Genomic DNA, 17,015 nt, shown 5'->3' on the forward strand with positions numbered 1-17,015 from the left:
GCGGCTGTGTGTTGTCCTTTGTGGGTGGACCAGCTCATCTGGAGGTGGCTTGCAGGTCTGAGTATAGCACTTTTGCGCAGTGTAGGTGTGCACTTCAGCTCTGGCGGAACGTACACTGTGGCAGTACCAATGCCAGCCTGGGCTTTAGGCTCATTGCGAAGTCTGCCCTGGAAGCAAGGAGTCAACTTCTCCTTTACCCATGAGGTGTACAGTGCACGCTCTCACAACTTCAACACTTTTTGCATGCTGAGTGAAGATACACTGGGTTCAAACGTAGATCAGTTAGTAATTTGGGGTGTAAAATGAAACACATGAAATGAAACACATAAAATGAAACACAGCAGATTCTGGAAAATGAGCAAAGAGTTAAAAGTCTGGAGTTAGAAGTCAGGAGACTTCTGACCCTGCCATGATCTCTCTGTGAGACCTTGCACAACTCCTGTTACCTTTCTGCCTCTGTTTCTCCATTTATAAATCATTTCCTGCTCTGTGTCATATGAACCAGTTCATGCTTGGGCAGTTTTGAACATTAAACACTCCTAAAAAGGCTAAGTAGTATTATATAATAATACCTTTTTCCCTGGTGTGATGCAGCCTGCGTCTGTTCTCTGACTTGGCGGCAGGAAGGAAGGCTCACTCTGAACAGACCAAAGTACATGAGGGATTGATTAAGGAAAAGAAGTGGGGGAAGGAGGGAGGAGAAAGGCAGTTGATGGGGAGAGGCAAGCAGTGGAGAAATGTCGATTAATCGACACATCTTAACACACTGGAAAGCTGAGTCTGACCTTAAGTAAGTTAACATGAAGCTCATATACAGCCGGAAACCCTAAAAGGTGTTTATTTCAGGATATATCCTGAGGCTTGGGTAACAGAGAAGCAGCAGGAGGAAGCAGATCCCAGTATGTTGAGGTTCATCAGCCACTGACCTAACTAGCTGCTGTTAGAAAAATGGACCAGAACCGCTATGTGGAAGATGCTCTTTAAGCAAATGTGCGCCTACCCTGGCAAGTCATGCACAGTTCTTGGTTTTACCAGATCTCATAGCTGAACAACAGCTAGGCACACAAGGAGTAGCTTGTATGTGCAGGCTGGCTCTAGGAGCTACGTCAGACTCTAACATCCTAAGGCTTTGTGCCATGCACCTTCACCAGGAGATTTTCTCATGTCAGAAGAAGGGTGAGCTTCTCTTCGGTATATTTTAGAGGAAAATATGATCTGTGTTAATGTAAGAATTGCAAAAATCATTTAAATATAATAAATAAGAAGGGATCTTGAGGCATATTTTCATCCTTTCAATTTAAAGCTGTGAGAACATCTGTTCAGAAATATGTGACCAGGACTAGCAGTGTAAGCTGTGTGTATCTGGGATTGGAGAGAGACACACACACACATGCACGCACACTTTTTATACATGAAAATGCAAAGTTTAAGATCCATGACTGAAGGTGGAAGGGGTTACGACAAGATAGCAACCTAGTGTAGGTAACTGGGAGAGCTGTGAATCACTTTGAAGATCAAGACTGAAAGGCTGAACCTGATGCCCTGAAAAAAGGGCAGTCAGTGACGGTATCTGAAGAGAGTGATTGTATTTGGGGTAACAGGCAAAGAAGGTAATGTTTCCAATTCTGTTTTACACGGTTGTCACCCAGGCAAGAGAGGAGGAAGTTGTGGCTGTCAGGAGAGAAATTGCTGAAGGTCTGGATAGGTGACTAGGCTGAAAGAAATCAGATTTTAGTATTATGGAAGGAGTAACGGGAAGATACAAGATGCAGTAAACACAGATTACAGGCCCTATGCAGGTGAAAAAGGGAAGAGCTGGGAGCCTTTCCCATATCTAAATGGGGGTTTGCTAAATTTTGGGTTGACGGTGAGATGACAGACAGGAAAGCATGATGGCTCTGGAAGATAAGAAAACTTACTTGGATATTTTATAGTTGTTGAAATAGATGAAACTTGGGATTACTTGAAGTAGCCACTGGTTTACTATGCCTTGCTTCAGGAAATTACCAACAAGAGGAAATAGCCAGGTCTAAGTAAATATAGCAAATGAACACATGAGGAATAATATGGAACTTCAGGTCTAAATGTAATGTGTGAGAAGCTATTTTGGAGGAAGAAAGTTTAATCTGACCCTAACCCAAACCGTCTGTGCCTGTCTTTACTTTCACTACTCTTATCTCTGATCAGAGAGTACTATCCCAACACTAAAATTTGGGATCTGAATCAGAAGTTCAATTAACGCTGACTTCACATTCTATGTAATCACTTAAATTCCAGGTTTTTTATCTTCACCTGTGTATACATCCTCCTTTCCCCCTGTGCAAACCCAAGCCGTGTGTGCATACCTGGCAGATTTCCACCCACAGGTTTCAAATAAATTTTGGCTTGTTTTGCTTTCCTTACTGTTACTAGACACCAGTGAGGCAGAGTTTCTTAAAGGTCAGCCCTTGCTGCTCTCCAGCTTCAAGAAAGGGAAGGAAATTATGCATCTTCAGCCCAGACTCAGTTGTGACAGTGGTGGCCCAAGCTGGGCAGAGTGACACCACCTACACACTGTGGTAGCAAACCAGTTGCTGTAGCAATGAACAAGAAGTTGTCTTTCCGTTTTCAGGCAACATTTTGCAGTTACAAACTTGTAAAGGGCTAGCATCGTTTCCCTGCACAGATACTACCAGCCTGTTAAAAGCTGATCGCATGGGAGATCTGGTGCCCCTCTAGACCTCATGGGACTGCAAAGAGACACTATTTCTAGCTGCGACTCTGTACGGCATATCTGGTGAGGGCAAAAGAGCTTCTCTGGACTTTTTCTGTGCACTTTGGACCAGAGTCTCAGACCTCCTGAACACCCTCGCCACCACTCTCAGGGACCATCTGAGGTTGTGGGTGTACAGAACTCCTTGCCTAATGGTGCCATGCTAAATGCGAAAGATATTTATTGCAGGAGTGCTGCCATAGCCAAATAAACTCTTAACCACAACCATTATACTCTTAGTGTATTGGAGCGCTACAAGCCTCTGGAATGCTCATGGCTCCAGAAAGCTCCTAGTCCCATCTTCTTTCTGGGTGAGTCTGAAGTTTATGAAGCCAGATGGGGCCACCTTGCTCTTCTGTCTCCTGCTTGTCCCACTGGCTTGGGAATACTGAAAGCAGCAACACATGCTGAAGTAGTCTCTGCCAAGCACTGCTTTCACAAGTGTTGGCCTCCTCCCTAGTCATACTGGCATTTCCTCTGTGGAAAACCATTTCTCTACAGGATTCAGAAGTGTAATCATTCAAAGTTGATAGCTGCAGACTGCTGCCTCAATAGGTTCTCAGTCATAGTCCTTCACCAGAGTGTCAAGCAGCTTTTCTGGGCAGATTTGTTCTCTGGCACATAATTTAATACGTTTATGTTTCTGTTATGTTTGGACATGTGTTCAGTAGAACATGAGGCAGATTTGCCAGTTTAACACAGACATAGCTTGCCCTGTCACACCACCTTCTGAGGGCATGTCAGCAGGGACGTACAGATAGAGCAGTGAAAGGGACCCCAGGTTGCTTTTTCTTCCCAGTTCTTGCTGCTGACCCTGTTGCATAACTCTATAAAATCACTTTAGTTTCCACTGCCACTCTATGCATTTGCCTTTCTCACCCATTGTGCCTATCATGCTTTATGTAATGTGTACAACATCCTGCACTGCAACTGATCCTAGTACCTCGGCCGGGATCTCCAACTCCCTGTGACACTACTGCAAATAATAGTCCTCTGTATCACTGGTCCTTATAATTGCAACAGGCTGAGTATCGGTATGTGTGTGAGAAGAGTGTTGTACAACTAAATGTATGGCCTCTCCCATACCTTACACCCCAAGGCTTCCATGTGGGGGTACTTGCGTGTCCTTCATGTCCACATTTTTCGGTAGTGCTATCGTTGTCTAATACTAAATAAAGGCTATAGGATGTTTGTAAATATACTGTTGACTTAGATGGAGCTTAGAGGAGGAAATAAGAGAGAAACATGTAAAACCCTAGTGATTTTCAAGTGAAATGAAGAAAACGTAGGCACAACCTGGAAGCCATCCTCTCTTGCTTACACTGCCTTCTTGTGTCATCATCTGCTCCCAAAGCATCAGCTCTCCTCTACATTTCATGTACTTTTCCTGCCACGTGCCCTTGTGACAGCCGCATTTAAAGTCTGTCCCTTGAAATCTGACATAAGAAGAGCTGTAGCTCTAAAATGGCTGGTTCTTGCTTACTGCACCTTCGTCTCTGAAAGGCAGGGAACATTCTTCAATTGTGGTGTGCTTTCCCTATCGTATTTTGAAGGAGGTAACCACTCTCTTACTGTGATTTGCTTTGATAAAGAGTCTTATTTCATCCTGCTCACTTCTCTGTGCTTGCTTACTTCAGCCAAAATGCAACGTCCTTGATTTTGGTAAGGTTGAACAACACGCGTGCAAGTAACTTGCAGATAGTGAGATCTCTGTCAAGTACCTTCCTGATTAAGGTATCATTACCTCATGTTACTGCCCTGTTTGTCTTCCTTTGCTTTATAAGAGAGTGAAGGATTTTAATGTTTATGAAAGATGCTGGTTTACTTAATTTCAGAGAGATGAACCAAGCACAGTCCTTGAAGAGGCCCTTGTGCAAGAATGAAAGCCCAGCCTTACGGAAGGGGCAATAGTTTGAGATTAAAAGCTTCCTCTAGCCATCACTTGTACCATTCTCCAGCTGTGATAAGAATAGTAGCTTCAGAGTGCAAACTTCTAGCACAGAAAGCATAGTATATTTTGCACATTTGTTCAAGCCTAATCTTTTCCACATCTCCCTGCTTCTATTTTCTGCGCATATGGGTTGGGTTTAACTGAGCGCTTTTTTATGCACCTTTTCAGCCCTTCAGAACGGGGTCCAGCACTGGGAAGCTTTTGGTGCCGAAATAGGCTAGCAGCTACCGTAATTGAATGCATGGAGATCAGGAATGGTTTTTAGAACTCTCTTTTTGATTCAAAGTCCAAGGAAATCAATTGGAAGATTTAATTGATGTTTATTCAGGAGCTCTGACAACGCACTTTTTTTTCACCATCATTTCCCCTTCTGTCAATTCTGTCTGGAACATGAGGTCTGTCCCAGGCCCCACATAACATCAGCTGCAATAAATAAGTGGAGAAACTATTCACACCTCACACGTGAGAATGTGCCCTCATTTTACAGCCCATCTATCAAACATAAACGTACTCCAGCCTGGGCATGGATGCAGACCAGGAGGATTTATGATCCCAACTCCCTGAACACAGTTTTAATAAGTGCTACTACAAATATTGCAATAATATAATACATTTTAATGTGTTGGAATGCAGTCCTTGGGGGTCTGTGGGCATTTAAAAAACCCAACCCAAATAACTAAAGCCAATGTTTTAATAAAGGAGCTAAAAACCCTTGGACCGAGAGCATCTAACAGCACTGAACTCAGCATTCATCCAGGAATGGGTTGTTGATTTAGGGTTCTAGAGGAGCTTTTCACAGGTGGACAAATTTGTACAGAGGTTGAGGCTGTTCCAGCCATATGCAAGGTGAAGGGATATGAACGTTTTGGCAGAAATAATGTGGGTCTCCTTTATCATTTGCTATATTTGGGTGTCAAGTTCTGTGGAGTAAAGCAGTTACAAGCAGATGGAGAGGACCTCTGTTGCTATAAAGAGATGAAGTTTGTTTTGTTGGGTTTTTTTTAAATGAACTGGTGAAACAAAGAACACAAGTGTGAGGATTAGCAAAGACTATGTTTAGGAGTTGTGGAGGAAGACCTCCTAGGACCTTATGAGCTACCATGGTCCCCACAGCTGAGCACCACTTACTAACCAGTGTGCTGCAGCGGGGCTTCAAGTGCTGCTGCCAAGCCTGCCGTGCAGCTGGCAGCAGCGTTGCCTTATCTACATGGCACTGAGCGGCAGCTTGGTGTAATGGGTTTATGTGGCAAGGTTTTGGTAACAGTGGGGCCTGCAGGAGTGTCTTCTGTGAGAAGATGCCAGAAGCTGCCCCCATGTTTGACAGAGGGCTCCAGATTCCAGATGGCTCCAAGATGGACCTGCTGCTAGCCAAAGCTGAGCCCATCAGCAATGTTGCTAGTGCCTCTATATGATAACATATTTAAGAAAGGATAAAAAAATGCTGTGTAACAGCAGCTGGAAGAGAGGAGCGAGAATATGTGAGAGAAACAACTCTGCAGACACCAAGGTCAGTGAAGAAGGAGAGGGAGGAGGTGCCACAGGCACCAGAGCAGAGATTTCCCTGCAGCCCCTGGTGAAGACCATGGTGATGCAGGTTGTCCCCCTGCAGCCCATGGAGGACCCCACACTGGAGCAGGTGGATGCACCCTGAAGAAAGTTGTGACCCCATGGAAATCCTGTGCTGCAGCAGGCTCCTGGCAGGAGCTGCAGCCCCATGGAGAGAAGCCCATGCTGGAGCAGGTTTTCTAGCAGAACCTGTAGCCCTGTGAGGGACCCACGCTAGAGCAGTCTGTTCTTGAAGGACTGCATCCCATGGAAAGGACCCATGCTGGAGAAGATCTTGAAGGACTGTCTCCCATGGGAAGGAGCGGCAGAGACAATGTGTGATGAACTGACTGCAACCCCCATTCCCCTGTGCTGCACGGGGGGAGGAGACAGACAAGTCAGCAGTGAAGTTGAGCCCAGGAAGAAGGGAGGGATGGGGGGAAGGTGTTTTTAGAGATGCTCTTATTTCTTAATATCCTACTCTGATTTGATTGGCAATAAATTAAATTAATTTCCCCAAGTCAAGTCTGTTTGCCTGTGATGGTAATTGCTAAGTGATCTCCCTGTCCTTATCTCAACTCATGAGCCTTTTGTTATATTTTCTCCCCATGTTCTGTTGAGGAGAGGGAGTGATAGAGCGGCTTGGTAGGCACCTGGCAGCCAGCCAAGGCCAACCCACCATAACGCGCTTCAGCCACAGGGTAACACTTTCAGAGCTCATTTGTGACTTTAACCTTTCTGAGAGTTATTTGTCTACCTCACTTTGTGGGAAGATGTTCAGATCTTATCTTTAACCCTGGCAAATGTCTTTTTCCTTTAGGATTTATTATTGAGTACTGAAAGAGTAAGGAAAGTACTATTCTTGTCATTTTATATGTTGGTGCCAAAATTTATAGGTACATTCAGACTATGTAAATAAGGGGATTTATACCACAGACATTCATTTTGTTGTGGTGATGCCAGAGGCGAACGGAAGGGGTTTGGTGCCCTCTGCATGAACTTTGTGGAGATGTAGAGAGCATGGATGATTTCCTCACCATTGCTTACCAACGCACCAAGGGTCATTTGCTACTACACTGTTTATGGTGAGATCTTCTTCTTGGAAAGAAGTCCTGAATTGTTTTGTGTTCTTGACCATATTTTTCCTCCCACTTCAGTAGCTCTTTTCCTCTTTTGGCCTTCATCCTCGATACCTTTTTTGAAAGTGATGGCAGCTCTTTCAGTCTCTGTCTTGCTCCTTCCAGTTGTCGTCTTCTTCTGTAGGCCCTCCATGCCCCTCATCAATGGCTTAGCCTTTTCTCTGCCTTCATCCCAGTCGCAATTCGTCTTTCTTGAACCCAAGGAATGAGGAACAGGTGGGTCCTCACCAGCGCTTTGCACAATTCTTGCCTTCCTTGCCTGACACACAAGAACGCATTTGCCTGTATCCCATTCGTGGCTCACAGCCACCCTGTGGTCTGCTCATGCCTCCGGGAACACTTGCCTACGCCAGTGTTTCCAAACTGGAGCAGAAAGTCACGGTGCTCTACTTGACGTTGTGTTACCTCTTTGTCCCCTGCAGTTCTTCACGTAGGATTTATTGATGTAGGGGATCTCTCTCCTGTCAGAGCTTCAGCTGGTGGGGAGGATGGGGGCCATAGGACCATACCGTGAGACAGAGCTTTTTCAGGCTCATGCATGAAATCCAGAATACGATGTGGACAAGGAAACCTCCACTTCTCGAACGATGCTTTTCTGCAATCTAAATTCCAAAGACCTGACCGTGAACTTCATTCTTTCATACGTTCGATGGCAGCAAAGCGTGAAGGGTGGAGCCTGAGGGATGCGTTAAGGGGGCTTTCACCCATTAGGAGCCTGCTGTAGTCCAGCTCCAGCCAGCCACCACCAGCAGCTCCAGCCCTCCACCGGCCGGCTGGGCAGTGGACGGGCTGTGCGGGTGGGCTCTGAACACGACGCTGGTGGTGTCAGTCCAGTCACTTTCAAAATGGATGTCTGCCTGCTGGGGAAGAAAATAGCCACAGCTGGCAGTAGCTGAGCTTCCAATAAAGATTCATGGGCGAAAGTGCCAAATCAGTCCCAATGCTGAAAAAGCAACAAGAGACAAAACCCTGGTGGGTCAGCGTGATGCAGTTCATGGCAGTGCTGTCTGTGGGGATATGCTTTACTCTCCAGGAGTGTGAATAAAGGTTGCTGATGATTGTTTAAATGAATTCTGCAGGCATTTCGTGAAGAGGAAGGCTGTTGCTGGTAACACTGATATGGGTGAGGAGGTGGCTGGCCAGGTGGCCGTCTGGCACTAAAAGGCAACTGCCTCTCTTTAAGAGGCCCTGCGTGCCTGTAAGGTAGCTGCAAAGAAGGACTGAAGATTTTCCTGTTTATATGCCCACCTGAAACCACCTGAGAATGTCAGTGTGATGAAATTACTGATGACGTCATTCAGATACAAAGGAACTTCTTTTTAATTAATGAAAGGAACTGTGAAAAACAATCTTCTAGCACACACTTGGTAATTAGTTTGCAAAACAGGTGCAATGAGTGCAGAAAGCTGCCAGACTATGTCTGTTCAGCTAAAGAAGCTGAGCATTTTGATGCCAGCTCAGTGTGACGAGTCAGGTCCTTGCATGTGTCCAAACGTGGATCTGAGAGATCAGCAGGCAGAGGGAGGCTGGAGACGAATTCCCTTGCCACGAGTACCCCCTGTCCAGAGGTCTTTGAGGAAAAAGACAGTCTTGAAGTAGCAAGGATTTCAAACGATGTGGGATTTATGAGCTAAACCCTATGCTTTGAGTTATGCTTGAAAATAAACTGGTAGCCAGTGCATTTGAAGACCATGCTTTCCTCTTTGCAAAGAGCCATGCAAGGCAAATGAACGCTGACATAGCACATCCTGAAATAATTAGCTATAGTTTATAATTAGTTATACTAATTGCATTCCCATACTGTGGGGGATGCAATCCCATAAATTGGGGCCCACAATTTAAAAAGGATGTTAAGGTACTCGAATGTGTCCCGAGGAGGGCACCAAAGCTGGTGAAGAGGCTGGAAGGCATGTCCTCTGAGGAGTGGTTGAGGACAAGAGGTTTGTCTAGTTTGGAGAGAAGGAGGCTGAGGGGCGACCTCATGGCTCTCTGCAGCTTCCTGAGGAGGGGACGTGGAGAGGGAGGTGCTGAGCTCTTCTCCCTGGTACCCAGTGCCAGGACATTGTGTGGGAATGGCTCAAACCTGTGTCCATCAGGGGAGGTTCGGACTTGACATGAAGAAACATTTCTTTCCTGAGAGGGTGCTCAAACCCTGGAACAGGTTTCCTAGAGGGGAACTGCCCCATGCTGGTCAGTGTTTAAGAGGCATTTGGACAATGTCCTTAATACCATGCTTGAACTTTTGGTCAGCCCTGAAGTGGTCAGGCAGTTGGACTAGATGGTCATTGTAGGTCCCTTCCAGCTGAACTATTCTACTCTTTTCTACTCTATTCTGTTCTGTTCTGTTGTAGTTTTCTTCCTACCTCCTTCTTTCCCTAGCAGTACACGCTGAGGAAATCTCTGGTGACATTTCTTCCCAGCCCTGCATTACCAGAAGGGATTGAACGGGCAGTCATGTCCCAGCCTAGGTACTGCCTCTGTCACCTTGTGGGAAGGAGGCATGTACTTTTTGATGGGGGTGAGAGCTGTGGATCATCTCGAGAGAACTGGACCATCTGCACAAATTTGCAAAAAGCAAGGGTGAAGTGCAGTTTTTGAAAGTCTTCTGTGTTCATCCAGTTCAGCTGGTTTTCCACAGGATGGCAAAACCCCGCATCTCTGACCCTGGTGAGGCTCAAAGATCAAGCCCTCAGTCTGAAGCAGGACGTGCTCCTCCACTAAATGGTTGCAAATCTTTTTGAGGTGAGCAATACCTGTTCATTTCCCATGGATTTTGTTTTGCTCCTTGTACTCATTTTTAGAAATGTCTGAGCTGTTTCCCATGGAAAAACATGCCAAACCAAAAGAGCCTGAGAACAGCAGGACTCCCTCAGAGAGAAGGTCCATCTGGCCCAACACTCAGTCTCCAAAGTGGCCAACCACCAATGTCCCCAGGAGAGCCTATGAGCAGTGCAAGCCTACTTCTGCCAGGGCCCTGGACCCGCTCATAGGCCTCAGTGGCTGGGACCGGCCTCCCCTGGGACCCCAGTCCCACCGTCTCCTGCCACGGGCCCAGGGGACGTGTCTCAGGTGGGCCTGGGGTCGACTGAAGTCCCTGCCTGAGCCATGTTGTAGGGGTGCCCGTCTCTGCCCCTGTCTCCTGGGTGGGCCTGGGCCCTGCACTGCAGAGAGCTGCTCTCCTGGATGGAGCCCTGAGGCCTTGGTCATGGCTTGGCATCCGTAACTCTAGGCATAACATAGCATAACTGTTCTGTTCTGTTCTGTTCTGTTCTGTTCTGTTCTATTCTATTCTATTCTATTCTATTCTATTCTATTCTATTCTATTCTATTCCCTGCACTCACCGTGTGTCGAATAACGATGAGACTGTTGTTTGCCTAAAATGCCAGGGGTTTTTCAGCTCCAAAAACACTTTCAAGGACACATCACACAAAGGTCACAAGTGGAAACAGGATATTATTTTTATTTGTATTTTTCTGACTCTGTCTCAGAGCCAATGCTCACAAGCCTTAACACAATGCGCATGTCCAGCCAGGAGCAGGCTGATGCGCTCTTCAGTTGAGCTTGAAAAAACCTCCCTTGCAGCCTGGCAAAGGCAAGGCACCGAGCTGCAGAAAGTAGCAGCAGGAACACAGGCCAAGCAGTCCCTGCTTCCTGAAGAGTGAGAACACGAAGGATGAGGATCAGGACCGACCACACAAAAGAAGAAGAAGAAGAAGAGGTGGGGTATTTTCCAAAGTACCGTGGGGTATTTTCCAAAGTATGACGCGTATCGATGACGAGCATACATCTGCCTTCCAAAACTTGCTCCGCCACTGTGCTTCTTGGGCAGTGATGCATGAAAAGCGCTCTCGTGCCTGCCCTGCGCTTGGGTTGCAGGCAGGGAGAGCTGCAAAGTGGCAGCTGCGGATGGTGCAGCGAGCCTGGAGCCCTTCCAAGCCCCGGCTGTTTTGCACAAGCAAGAAGCCCTGGGGAAATGGAGCCGAGGGAAGAGCAGAGCTCGCGCCTTTGCAAACCTGCCATGGGCAAGAGAGGCAGAGAGAGGCAGGGCACGAGCGGCGCCTCGGAGGCGCAGGAGCAGCAGGCAGGGACCAAGCGGAAAGGGCCCAGAGGAGCCCTGACAAGGGGCTGTGCTCAATGCTACAGAGGACAAGAAACAACCCCCGGGGGCCCCCCTGGGCCCCCCTGGGAGCCTGGAAAGCTTCCTCCCCCCGGATGCAGGGCACGAGGGCCACCTTCATGGAGCAGGAGCAGCAGGCACTTAGCCAAAATGGCCCAAAGCAGCCCTGGCAAGTGCCCGTGCTCAACGCTGCAGAGGAAGGCAAAAACCCCCGGAGACACTTGCTAGCCTGCCGTGGGGAAAAAAAAGCCTTCCTCCCCCCAGCTGCAGGGCATGAGAGGCCATCTTCGTGGTGCATGAGCAGCAGGCAGTAACCCAGCCAAAAGGGACGAGAGGAGCCCCGACAAGTGGTCATGCTCAGTGCTGCAGAGGAAGGCAAAAAACCCCCGGGGAGCAGTGCCAATGTGCCCCGGGGGAAAATTCCTTCCTGACCCCAGCGCTGGCGATCGGCTATTCCCTGAGCACGTGAGCAAGACCTGCCTCCTCGTCCCACAGCCTGGTCACGCCTCCCAGCAGATGCCCAAGTCCTCTTCTCCCTCGCCCTGGAGCCACCTCAGGAGCTTCCCAGAGTGGCCAAACGTCCCCGGCCTGAGCGACCTCGGGGGCAAGAATCCTCCCTGCGCCTGGTGGGACGCCAGTGGCTGCTCCAAAGCACTGGGACCCCTTGCTTGTTACCTAACATCTCTGCATCCCATTTCTTACGGCTGCTGCCCCTGGCTCCGTGGCGGATGAGGACGGCGAGCTCTGCAGTGCTCCTCCAGAAGGCATTCCCTTGCTCTTGCCACTGCTACCCAGCTGAAAAGGCCTGATAGCCTCGGGCACCTCCAGGGCTTGGTGGTTCTCCTCATCTCCTGAGGGGCTTGCGTCTGTTCCCCGAAGGCTGAAGCAGGATTTCCATCTGTCAGGTGGGCTTTGAAGGGGGCCCCGCCGGGAGCTGCCCTTGCACCGCAGAACCTGCAGCAGAGTCGTCCAGCCTCCGGTCTTCCTCCCTCAGCCCCTGACAGGGGAGGGGCCAAGTAATTCCACCGGCTCCTCAAGGACCTCCTCCGGGATGTCTTCGGGCTGCGCCCAGGCCAGCTATGGCAGCGGGACACAGGACGATGCTGCCTTTTATCCTGCCCGGGGCATTGTGACTGCTGTGTTGCCGGGTGGTGGCCCTGTGACATGGGGGTGATGGGGCCCCCCCTGCGCAGCCCCGCCCGCCGCCCCTCCGCCCAGCATCCTTGGGAGGAAGGCCTTTGGGGTGCTGGCCCCGAGGCAGTCCCTGTGCCCAGGAGGCCCAGGGGTCTGTCCCTGCCCTTGGTGGCCTTGCACTGGGCACCGCTGCTGGGCATTCCTGTAAATTCATCTGTGAGTTCAGACTGTGTAAACAAGGGCATTTACACCATAGACATTCATTTGGTTGTGGTGATGCCAGAGGCGAAAGAAAGGGGTTTGGTTCTCTCTGCATGAACTCTGCAGACACATAGGGAGCGTGCATGATTTCCTCGCCATTCCTTACCGATGTACCAAGGGTCATTTGCTACTACACTGTTTATGGTGAGGTCTTCTTCTTGGAAAGAAGTCGTGAACTGTTTTGTGTTCTGAGGAGCAACTCATGGCACTCCACTTGACGTTGTGTTACCTATTTGTCCCCTGCAGTTCTTCATGCAAGGTTTATTGATGTAGTGCTCTAAAGCACTTTTACAGGACTTCAAAGAGACTCAGTTAATGTTATTCTGCCCACTACTTGAAAGCATAAATATGCAGAAGTTGGTCAAAGTGGCAATAACCTCTCTTCATGTGTCAAGGAACAGCAGAGGGCTATAAAGTTGCGCTACGTGGAAAATTAAATTCTAGCAGAAATTACATGGGTATAGCCAGCAACACTAGTGAGATTGGACACTGACCAAAATATTAGAAAAAGAAGTGACCACAAACCACAGAGAATTCTCAGACCCACAGCACACCAAAAAGCGCTCCAAAGCAGAATTTATTAAAGCCATATGCTCTTAGATATGAATAAAGTGCACAACTATTTTGAAGGAATTTCAGTAGATGTAGCGTTTTACAGAGTATTAGGCCAAACGAGCACACACTGGGCTTGCCCAAACATATCCTGATGATGTAGACTCCTCTCTCTGCAGTATCACTGAGTGGTTTAGCAAAAACACCAAATGAACGGAGCAGAGAGGCTCCATATAAGTCAGTAAGGTCTGGAGAAGCAGGAGAGGTGACAAGTAGGAAAGGATGCTCTGGTGCTACCCTTATTTGTCTTTACTTGTTAAAAGCCTGATTCTGCAATTAGCCATGTGTATTCTCTAGTGCTACGGGGACATTTGTGTGAACCAACTACTCAGCAGTGTAAATCTCCTGCACTGCTGCCTTTACGGTCAAGCATCACTTTCCTGTCCAGGGTGAATCATTTGATAAGAGCAGCCCTCTGCCATGGCTTCTTCTCCTCACTGCTCCTCTTGATGACAACTAGGCTGTTTTCATTTTCTCTTTACTCATTGCACGTCCACTTGCCTCAGAGAGCTCTCCCAGCGCCATATGATGTGCTGCACCGATGGCTGCTGGTTGCAGCAGGGTTCTGAACCACGCTGTTGTCATGGCTCTATGTATAGGATCTCAGCCTCTTGCTTGCTCTCCCCCTGGGGTGTTTTCAGTTGCTGTGGTCTAAAGGAGCGGCCGTGGCTTCCAAATTCGGAGCGAGGATATTGGAATCATGTGTGTGCGCCTGCCTGGAGTGAACGTCTTTGCTTTGTATGCCGCTGAACATAACACTCCCTGGGTCCTTGTAAACGGGCAGGGAGCAGCGCAAACTCCCTTCCCTTGGAAAGGTGCCTTACCGAAAATGAGCAATGATGGTAAAGATTTCTGTACTTAACAAACTACCGCTAAATGTGCGTATTCCAAACAGGGCTGGAGCAATGCCAAATACGGTCCAGCTTATCTGAAACACAAAGTGACTGTTTCTAAGACAGAGGGTTAGGGTTGCGGTATTGAAAAGCTTCTTTTGATATATGCTGCTCTGCAGTTGGGGGAAGGGAAGACATTTTTAAAAGGCGTTGTTGGAGGCTCTTTTGAAAGAGGCCTCAAACCTATTTGTGTAATAGGGGTGGGATGATAGAGAACTTTGTGGGTATGGCCTTGCCTGTATTAGCATGTTAACCACTGAAAAAATCCAGCTCAGCATGAAGTGTGTAATAGAAGGCACAGAAATCACTGATTCTATGGCTTGTATTTAGTGGGTCATCCCAGCTCAATGATCATAACATGCTTTCCTGCCCTATAAGTGTTAATTCTGAAGCTGTCTTGTGCCCACAGAGTTTTCCTAAGGATTCTTAACACTAAGTTGTGGGCTACCCCATTGCCTTGCTCATAATGTTGCTACATTACAGCCTCATTGCCATTGCTGCAGCTGTGTCGGTGTTTCAGTCAAGAATCCCATGTTCAGAGTTTTATACAGGTGGGGAAAAATTAGGTCTGAAATTAACCATGGCAGACATGGAAATTAATTTTTATTTCTTCTTATTATTTTAGTAACATGTTTAATAGAATCATCTGCAGCCTAGTAGTTAAGCAACAATTTCTCTGCTTATCCCAGTTTTTTACTCTGGGTGGTGTCTGCAGAAGAAGGATGATTAAGTGATAGAAACTGGGAAAGGAGTATCTTAGTTTGGGTGTGCTGAAAAAGTTCTTCCAAGTATAGGCACTGGGCCAAGCGATATTGCATGAGTTTTGATTTCAAGGCTCTGTGTCTGCCTAGGATAAGCGAAAGGCATGTCTTAAGCACTTCTAAATAAATAAATGTCATTTAGGTATGCAGTTGCCACCCTCAAAAACTTTCCAGTGCTTCTCTTGCTTTGCAATCAGATGTTATCTAAACTTCCCTGCGCTTAATATAGAGAATACTTAAGCAACTTGTGAATAATGAAGTATTGTTATTTGGTTATCTCGAGCAATTGAAAAGATTTTAGAGGTGGCTGCTGTAGGACAATGGCTGCTATATCTTAATGAAATAACTTGTCATTATTACAAGCCTTTTCTGAGGTCAAGGAGCAGATACTTCTACTCCTGAGCGTCAGGAGTGTCAAAAATGAATCGTAAGACTGATTGTAAAATAGTTAGATTTTTAAAAGTACAGAATTCCATTTCTTTGTGTTGGATACTGTGTTTGGAGCCCTTAGATAGATACCACTTTTCTGCACCTACCAGGGCTAGAAATGTTTTCAGCTGAGATCCTCATGTAACCAGATGACTTCAGGCATCAGGGCTTTCAGGAAAACCTCACCCATCTCAGTAATCACTCAGTGATCATCAGCAATGGTCAGTCGCATTTGGAACTCAAAGTCCTATAAGTCCATGAAAGCATTTCAGCAGGCCCATGGGATAGGTAAGTCCATCAGACTCATCTGTGGGCTGATGCCATGAGATGAAGGTGCTCAGGAGTGATCAAAAGCTTTCTCCTCTCAATTGCTGCTCCATGGGTGAGGGGTGTTTCAGTGAGGGATGGACATGTGTTTACAGCAACACCAGTCACCCAGCGTAGGCACCATGAGGCATACTGGGTTGTCAGTGAAGGGATGAAGGAGAGCCTGGGCATGGAGGGAGGCCACAAGTACTCCCCACCTGTCAGCACAGATGCAGGCTTTTGGAGTTAACCAAATGGCCGCTCAGCTCCTATCATCTAGACTGGACTGTGTCCTCCTTTGCATGTTCTGGTTCGCAATGTGACATTGGAAACACAGACATTTTTTCCCTCAGCATGGCAATTGATAGTGGAAACCGCTGATGTATCGTCCCATGTTCTCATCGCTACAAGGCAGTTTGATTATCAGAGGCTGCAATGGTTCATCTTCCTAAATCTCCATAGCCTGTAAAAATTTCAGTGTTCCTACAGGCTACCATCTAACTTGACAAAATGTTTGCAGCAAAGGTTTTCTCAAGTGAAATAGGCCTGATTTCATATTTGTGAAATGAAAGAGGGCATATATTGTGAAAAAAATGATTAGCAATGGCAGATTCATGAGTACATTCATCTTTTTACCTGGTAGGTGACTGACAGTCACCAACGGCTGCAGTACTTAGTCATTTCCCTTTTGATTCTGACCTTGTCTGATGAGTGGGAGTTGTTTCATCAGTACCTCTCATATACCCTGCTTCTCTGACTGGCTGGGCATGCTTCTTGTCGTCGTGAGTGTCACTAGAAGATAGCCGACTGATCTTTTTGAGTGTGGCTGCATTGTGGGTGCCCAAGCAAAGTTGTCTTAAAAGCTGTTGGTAAAAAAAGAATGTGTGCTGCTCCTTGTAATTTGTTAAAGGGGGTGGTGTGTCCGCTTCTTCCCCGAAGCTCCATACAGGAGGTCCATGGGGAGGACAGAGTATGCATTCGGGCTGATGGCCACAAAAAAAAGGGCAGGCAAGGTTTTCCCTAGAAAGCAGGAGTAGGGATTATTGGAAGCATGGACTTTCCTTCAGTGCCTATAGTTTGGCTAACCTTTTAGAGCTCCCCATCAAAAAGCCAA

This window comes from Nipponia nippon, unplaced genomic scaffold (assembly GCF_047370975.1).
Source record: "Nipponia nippon isolate SJK-2023a ecotype South Korea unplaced genomic scaffold, ASM4737097v1 scaffold_1, whole genome shotgun sequence".
Lineage (NCBI taxonomy): Eukaryota > Metazoa > Chordata > Aves > Pelecaniformes > Threskiornithidae > Nipponia > Nipponia nippon.